This window comes from Polyergus mexicanus, unplaced genomic scaffold (genome assembly GCF_030449975.1).
Source record: "Polyergus mexicanus isolate NDT 795.1 unplaced genomic scaffold, iyPolMexi1.0 SCAF_24, whole genome shotgun sequence".
Taxonomy (NCBI): Eukaryota; Metazoa; Arthropoda; class Insecta; order Hymenoptera; family Formicidae; genus Polyergus; species Polyergus mexicanus.
In genome coordinates this window covers 2,259,845-2,269,257 of record NW_027223344.1, presented here as the reverse complement: position 1 = coordinate 2,269,257, position 9,413 = coordinate 2,259,845, and the positions used below count along the sequence as shown (strand labels likewise).

The window sequence follows — 9,413 nt, the reverse complement described above, 5'->3', positions numbered from 1 at the left end:
ATGATCCGATTGTCTATGAGACATATACTTTCCACAGGGTACATTCAAACCAGTGATAAAGGAAACGTTCAATGCCCATAAATTGAAACTCTTATAAATCAACCAAGTCGATTCGTTAAAAGAATAGAAAATATTATGAGCAATACTGCTATAGAATATGACGAACCCGAAAGCGAATTGTTTACTGAAGATATTAATATTTTTCTTAAAAAATGTGATATCGAGAAGATTGAAAATATAAATCCATTTGACAGCAATTATGATGAAAATGCTATCGGATTTTTCGCTGGATTTGTAGCGAACGAAGTATTGCAAAAAGCAATTGTGAATACTGTCGCAACGATATGATGAAAACTCCAATGGATAAATCGGCTGTAAATGAAAAATATATAGAATTTCGCGAATATCCAAATGAAGATGAAGATGCTCCAACAGTGACAAAATTAGTGCGCCCAACAACTCTATTTACAAGTATTACCACAGATGAATAGACAGATAGCCAATGGCCTAGGTTAAGGCGAGACTGCCATTTCCGTGCTCAGATTATCGACACACTATGCCCCTTACCGACAGACTATGCCCCTGGTTTGAGTCCAGACTAAATATATCCGATTTTGTTGACAGACTATGCCCCTGGTTTGAGTCCAGACTAAATATATCCAATTTTGTCGATAGACTTTGCCCCTAGGTGCAAATCCGGACTAAATGACCGCGAGATGAGTGTGAGAGATGAAATGATGAGAATAAACATGAGATTAATAGACAGATCAGTGACGCGATATTGCAGCGGTGGCAAGCGGCCGGCGAACTAGAACAGTTTATGACAGATAAATTAATTATTTCAACAGTAATATAAAAGTTAATTATTAAATTTTATATATATATATAAAATATAATAATTGTTTTAGTTAAGTCAAAGGAGCTTAAATCAAATGTAAGGAGAGAGTGACAGAAGCGAAACAAAGCTTCTAGGAGACAAACATTGAAACAACGAAACGTAAAAGAAGCGTTTTTTTTTTACGTTTCGTTGTTTTAATTTTTGTCTTCTAGAAGCTTCGTTTACGCTTCTGTCACTTTTTCCTTACATTTGATTTACACTCCAATATTTATTTTTGTCAGAGTTTTGCTTCTTGGCTATCTATATGTAATATTTGACTTTTTAATATAACTATTTTAAATATGATAATATTAATACTTATAGTTTTTCTTTCAATAATTTTTAATAAAATTATACAATGCAATATCGCTTGCATTTAAAAATTTGTTTTTTCGTCTGATAAAAAAAGAAACTATTAAAATAATTGGATTAATGCTAGGAATATATTTTATTTTCGATTATATATATTTTTTATACATTTATATACTCTAAATAGCGTCAAATGTTAACAACATTATTTTTTAAATTTAAGTACTATTATTTAGTAAGCCCGGAAAAAAATAGATTAAATGTAAATAGATATAATATTATATCTAATAATTAAATCTCGTTAGATGTAAAAAATGGAAAACTTAAGATCTACTTTTAGATTTAAGCATATATTATATATCTTATATATTGTTGCGTCCCTGCGGGTCATCTGTGACCGTTATTCCTGAATCTACTGTACCCGTCTCCGAAAGAACGTTGCTAAGGGTTGTTGTTAAACAACGGCGTTCATCTGGAGAGAGATCGGCCATCTGAAAGTCTCGCGTCGGATGCCATTCCGGGCGGACGTATTCGAGATTACGATAACCGTTATTGTTCTGTGTTCCTTGTATAATAGTGTTCTGTGTTATTATATTAAAGTTCCTTTCGTTCTTTCAAAGGAGTGTTAATTATTTACTTGCAGGACGCGAGTGTCGGTTGTGTCACGCGGATTCGAGTTATATCGATTTCGATCCGCGGACGTAACAATATTTTTAGATCTACTTATGTAACAATTTAGATCTAATTGTAAGTGGATCGATATAAATCTATGTAGATTTACACTGGTAGATCTATCTAAATCTCTGTAGATCTTCAAAGATCAACTAAGATTTAAGTATACATATGATGATCTATTTAGATCTACTGGTGCAGATCTATTTTTGAAATAGATCTGCATCGATAGATCTATCTGGATCTAAATAGACCCAAATAGCAAAGAAATGTTTAATAAATGTTTGAAACTTATTTTTTAAGATATATATTTTTAAAACGTTTCTAATTATGAGTGAAATCTGTTTTTATATATTTTTATTTTAAAAAAACTCTATTTTAACGTTTATGTAAAATAAGTCTTGATTCAACGTTTATTAAATATTTAATTTTTTAATATTTTATTGATAAAATATTAATAAACATTTTTAAAATATCTTTAAAAATGAGCTTTAAACATTATTAAACATTTCTTTGCTACTTGGGGATATGCTTACATTTAAGTAGATCTTAAGTTTTTCATTTTTTAGATTAACGAGATTTAATTAGATATAATTACATCTATTTACATTTAATCTATTTTTTCCCGGGAAGGTCGTCTATGTATTTTTATTTTCTCCAAACTTTGTGAAACTTTTCTTTGTGTTTATTGATTTTATGTTCTGATAAATGTTATTTTCTTTCCATACATCTTGTAAACTTAAAAAAATTTATATATCTCTATTTCGCTATTAATAAATTTTTATTTTATATAGGTAGGTATATGATAGGTATATACATATTGCGGTGTTATAGACAAGTCTCTTTTAAATAAATAACAAATAAAAACGTGGCAATACATTTTATTATTAATTGAAAGTACAATATTTGCGTTTATACATTATATAAAAAGTATATAAAAATTGTTGGAACGTAGAATGTAAATTGTAAAATATGATAATTAACATTATATAATTTGAATAAACATATAAAAAACATTAAAAATATAAAAACTTTTAAAAATCAACTATAAACTAGTTACCTGTGGTTTAATTTTCCTTATATATATATATATATATATATATATATTAAAATTATAAGCGATAAAATCCTTCTTAGTGTTATGCCACAAATATAATAAAATAATGAATTCCGATTTAATCTACGTGTAAACCAGAAATAAATTATGATATCTAAGTAGTATAGGGGCAACTATAGCGAGACACAACAAACCCCCACTCCTCGGCCACTGGCGCCGACCCCCTGCTGTGCCTGTCTGGGGCCCTCCCCCCTAAGGGTGGCTGTGGAAAAAAAGAGTGGAGGGGACTCGTGGACGTCTACGAGGCAATTTTCCCTTTAAATTTTTTATTTTTTTTATTTTTTTATTTTTTCGGACGCGTGAACATGCTCGGGCTCGAACCTGGGTCCTCCACATTTCCAGACAGGGTCCTAGTATGCTGGGCTAGCTGAAATCTTATTAGAATAAGGCTTAGATGTAGTATTTGTAGAGAGTAGCCCTCCGACATAGGGGACCCTACGCTCTGATTGGCTTCCCTATAGTTGCCGGCAGTTTGATTGGATGAGGAGCATGTTTCTGAGCGAGAGGGAAAAACGCGGCAAAATAACACGTGTGTAAGAATCGGCAAGATGGCGGCCACCGAGAATGGTGACGTGACGAGAATAGAAGGGGTCGTAAAAAGCAAGTCTGTGCAGGTAGCGATTACGAAGGTTTTAGAGCTTTATGACGTCGCTTAGACGAGGAGAGAAAGGATAGGAAAATAGTAAATGTTTTTATATAAGCGATTTAAAATAAAAATTTTTTATTAAATATTATACTTATGTTTAAATGTAAATAATAATTTCGCAATGTACAAAATTTCTTATGTGACGGAAAACATGCAAATTCGCTGCTATATACATCGATAAAAACGAGAGCCGAGAAAAATTAACGTTCTATTATATATCCGTATGGTAACGAACAACGGCTATCAATAAACCTACGTTTTAGCAATACAGGCTCACATACTTTAGTTTCGTCCCGTGTTACGATCTCATGAAACGCGGTGCGACGAATTGCTCTAAAACGTAGATTTATCGAAGTTCCAGCTAATTCTTTTTCGTTCTCTTATGTAGTATTTGTAGAGAGTAGCCCTCCGGCATAGGGGACCCAGCGCTCTGATTGGCTTCCCTATAGTGGCCGGCAGTTCGATTGGATGAGGAGTATGTTTCTGAGTGAGAGGGAAAAACGAGGCAAAATAACACGTGTGTAAGAATCGGCAAGATGGCGACTACCGAGGATGGAGATATCGTGCAGTATACGCATCTCCGCTTCACCACCCCTACGGAAAAACCGAGAAATGTACGGTATATTTCATCCTCTCCTCCGACCTCTTTGTGAAAATACAAAATCGGATAAGGTACTGCTAGAATAAAGTAACTGATACGTCGGGGCTGAACACGTGCGTACATGTACGGGTAGGGTTGACCGGGCGACTAGGTGCACTAGGCAGGTAGACGTTCGGTAACGTCATCGCTGGAGAGGATAGAAAGGGTCATGAAATACGGGTACCTGAGACTGTTTGACACGGAGTCTTAGGACGGAGACTATGACGTCACGGAGACGCCAGGAAGAAAGGATAGGAAAAGAGAAAATGTTTTTACGTAGCATTATTTTAAAAACAGTTTTATTTATATTTATTTATATTTCCTACATAAGAATATTATGCTTTATACAATAAAAAATTATTTTACATAAAAATATTTGTACAATAAAAATTCTTATTTACAATTAAATATAACTATATTGCGTAGCAAAAAAGATTATCTCTTAGCACGAGGGAAAATACGCGAATTCGTTATATTGCAACTTTAAAAACGAGAGTTGAGAAAACAGAGAAGAAAAATTATCGTTCTGCTACATAGCCGTATGGTAACGAACAATGACTATTGATAAATTTACGTTTCATCAATACAGGAGCACATACTTCAGTTTCATAGCGTGTTATCAGCTCATGAAACACAGTACGCCAAATTGCTCTAAACCGTAAGTTTATCGAAGTTCCAGCCGATTCTTCCTCATTTTCTTCATTTTCCCATACCCTTTCTTTAGCTAACATCAAATTTCTAATACTAAGAAAATTGATTAGTTGAGAGTTTTCAAAATTTAAGGTTATGCCCTTCACTTTGCAGCATTCGTGTGTTCGTCCGTCCGGTGCACAAACAATGTACGCATAAAATTTAGGGCCACCAGATACGAACGTCTCGATATAGCTACCGCGGCCGTAACTTTCAAGCTCGTCCGTCATATCGCCTAGAAAATTTCCCGTACGTGGTTCATACGTTCGGGTCACCGCTGCCCACGTAAATATATGAATCCGTATCATAATACAAAACGCGACGATCTAATCGCTCTAAATAAGAATATAATTTTAACGCGTCTGCGCCGTCGCATATGCAGCTATTACAACATTCGTTATCGGTGAGGGAATGACAGCGTCTTGTCGCAATCGCCACGAAAGATATATTACCTCATCGTTTACGGGTAATATGCCGGTTATCTCGTGCTCAGCACTCATCATCAATGTCGCAAAACGCTGAGGCGTTCTCACGACTTCGGTATTTGGTAAATTGGATCGCTGGCCGAATTTTCCCCAAAAAGAATTTAAGCACAGCTTCGCGACAGAACGTAAACCGGGATTCCGAGCGACGTTACGTTTATCAAGAACGATACCTTCGGTTTTCTCGTACTCCCTCAGATATCGTTCTTTAGCATTGTCGTCGTTTTCCCCGCATTCACACGGCCATCCACTGGCTTCTTGTTTAAGCTGCAAGAATGTATTTATATATATTCGGTGAACAATCCACCTTGACGTGTCGTATGATCGAATTGGCTAACTTTATATTGCCAAATCTCGCTTACAGCTGTCACGAGATAACCCTTTCCGTTGGCCTTGCGTAATTCACAGGTCACCCACGTACCCTCGAATTCTCGTTCACGAGCATCGTCATGTGTACAGGGCACCTGCGAAAATGTTTCGCAACAACTACGGCATAAAGCAAAAAGCAATTTTCCCTGCACACGATATGGGAGTACCGGATGAAATAGGTCGCGTGGTGGGAGTACTCTGCAACGTATGAGCCCTTCAATCGTATCGAAATTATAATTCGGTGCCCTTCTGATTATTACGGAACATTCCTCGCCGACGTAAATATCCGGATGGTCGATTGGGAACAAAGAGGGTACAAAGAGCACACGTCCACGTATCGTATTTTCTCCGTACCCGTAACCTCATAACGAGTCACGATATTTCCCGTGCGGCTGCCGAAAAATGCATCGCGAGGATCGAGCGGAGATGTTTCCACCATCGGATGATTTTCGAGATATTCGCGCATTTCGTGATTATCGCGTCATAATTTATCAAAATTATTTTCAACAAAAAAATTAATTGTTCAACCAAATCTTTTTTTCATTGTCAATATTATAGATCTAAATTTACTTCCGCGATGTGAAATATCATCCGCTAAGTCTGCATATTTTTCTTCCTATATAAGATGCAAAGATCATCAAGCGAATTATCTTTTCAAATAAACATATTCAAATAATCATCAAACAAGAGAGTCTTTTCAAATAAACAGTAAGATGTACCGACACTATCTGCGCACGTACAAATTCGATACGATACAACACACACAAATAATATTGTTTTCTAAAATAATAAATTATTGTTTATTTTACAATCACCAAAACAATGAACAGCTAAAGCACTTATTAATAATTATAAATTATTTTACTTTAACAATAAATTTGTATTTTTAAATAAATTGAATCAGCAAAAATTGTTCTATTTCACCGAAAAAAAAGAAGTTTTGTTGTAACATTAAACTTGTTAAATTCGTTAAATTTAACAAATTTTTAATTTAATAAAATTTTTATTTGTTAAATTTGTCATATTTAATTTTTAATATTAAATTTGTTTCTTTATTTTGTTATAATATTAAATAATTCATTATAATAGCAAAATATGGACATATTTTTCATATATGCAATAACAACAATTGTATTACTGATTAAAATTCTTTTTCTCTATTAGATCAAAAAACATATTAATAATTGATAATGATATGTTTATGAAAGTTTACTCTAACTATTGAAAAAAAGTTTTGTTTTCTTACGATATTAAATTACTATTTATACACACACATTTACATCGCAAAAAATATAACCGATACTTTACTATAAGATTTTGTTATACTATTAGTAAGATTCTTTTCATTCTTACCTCTAAAAATTCGGGTTTATAGATATTAATGAACGGTTTCATGCCAACCCTAATTATAAAAATACCTTCTTTAGAATGAAACATATATTGCTCAAGCCATTGTTTGCGTTCTACGATAAGTACATAATTAGATATTTAGTATTACTTTGTTTTTGTGACAAAATTTACTAATTATTATACTGATTTACAGTAAATGACAATTTTTTTTTTCATTTATTAATTCCTTTAAACTTTTTACTAAAAATATATAAACAATATTTGTGAAAGCATATAATAACAATATCTTATGTATAAGATTTTTACCATAGTCCGTTTGCTTCATTAATTTAAATGCCATGCTAAAAGGAAATCTACCGATCTGAGAAATATTTTTGAGCTTTTGTCGAAGAACGTATTGATGATGTACTATCGATATAATTGCGGGAATTATTAAAACTACGAACAAGGCGCACAATATCAAAAAGATTAAGTCCATTTTTGTAGCCTGTAAATATATTAAACAGCCCAAGTTACCAAATATGTAATTCATAAATTATTATAAATACTTTGTAAGATTGAATTTTACACTCACACATTGACAAATATTTTATTGACACGATGTTTATATCATTATTATCTTTATTAATTCAGAAAATTATATAATGATACTTTATTAAAGAAGATGGAATATAATGTGTATATAAATATATATCATCGATGAAAATTGAGTATAAAATTAATGTGGTTGAGAATATTTCGTCGGCAAAACATTTCTCGATTATTTCTATGTAACTCGTCCAAATTTGGAATCTGTGTTCATTAATCGAAAGATTCACGAAATAAATTATTTATATTCATGCAATAAATTATTTATATTTTATTTTTCTACCGTATTTCATTGAGATCTTGAAAAAGTTTTGCGGTTTAAAACGTATAATTATTCTTTTTTGCTTCCTCATAGAGAAAGCTTTGTTTTTGTGACAAAATATTTTTTCGAATTTTTTTATGCCAATGTGTTCAAAATGTTCCAAAACGTCAAAAAATTATATTTCTAGAAAATGTATGTATCTGTGTATGTATGTATGTACGGGATGTTTGTACAACTCTAACTTCCGCAATTTTTGAGATATCTGATCAAATTTTTTTTATATGAATAGATTATTATAAAAGGATGGTTGGTTATGAATTTGGTGATAGAGTCAGCATTAGTGAAAGAGTCCATTTTTTATAAAATTTTGAATTTTTTGAAAAATGTTTGTATACGAATTATACTCGGAAATAATTTTCGCAAATTCTGAGATATCGGGTTAAATTTTTTTACATAAATAGAGTATCATCAAAAACGCTGAAAGTGAAGATAATTTCCAGCACGTGCAAAAATGTTTTGGTCAACAACGGAATATTAGTATTGAAACAGTTATCAAGTCATTAAAATGCATTACTGACAGCTCCGTTCTTTTAAACTGTTTATCAATGTTTCTTGTGTGTTATCTTTTCTTATAATAAAATTAATTAAGTTTTTCTTAAATGAGTTTTTATATTTCTGAAAATCTATAATCTACAATGTAAATGTATAATTTATAATTATATAAAAATAAAAAAGTATGTAAATTAGAAAATAGCATATTGCTTCTTTATCTTCTATATCTTTTTATTTCGCTCACAAAGTTTCCTCTATGGGGAAGTAAAAATTGAAAAACCCGCTTACTTTAAGGAACTTAAGTTTTGTGAGATAGAATAAAATAATGAGGAAGTAATGCGCAAGTTTCTAATTTGCATGATTTTCAGTTTGTTTAACAATAATTTAAAGATATGATATATATACGTGTTCACAAAATATTAAAGCAATATTGAATTTCAAATTTTTGATTAAACGTACATTTGCGCATAAGCGCTCCATCATTACTGTTTAATTGAAATATATGTATATAACCGAGTTTCAAAGAATTATAATTTGCAAAATTAAGTATCCGCCCGTATTTTGTTACATGAGTTTCATTATTAAATTATTACATTTTAATTTTGCACGAATTACTTTGTGTCTTGAAAAAAATAAAAAGCAAAACCACGAATTTTATCTAAATGATACTGAAAAAATGCAAGATTTCGGTACCTACTGTTTGTTACGTTGGAGCAAACAATAATGCTTTGCCAAAATGTTTGTCACTTTTAGCAAATATCGCTGCGCTTTACTACTAATTATAAATCATAATTTATCGTGCTTTATATATAAATATAGTATAACTAAATATAATAAAATAACCGAGAAAAAGAGAGAG

The 9,413-nt window shown here is 31.8% G+C and overlaps 1 pseudogene; it reads left to right on the top strand.

The window, feature by feature from the left end:
- Positions 1–491, top strand: LOC138942852 (uncharacterized; annotated as a pseudogene).
- The last annotated feature ends 8,922 nt before the right edge of the window (positions 492–9,413 follow it).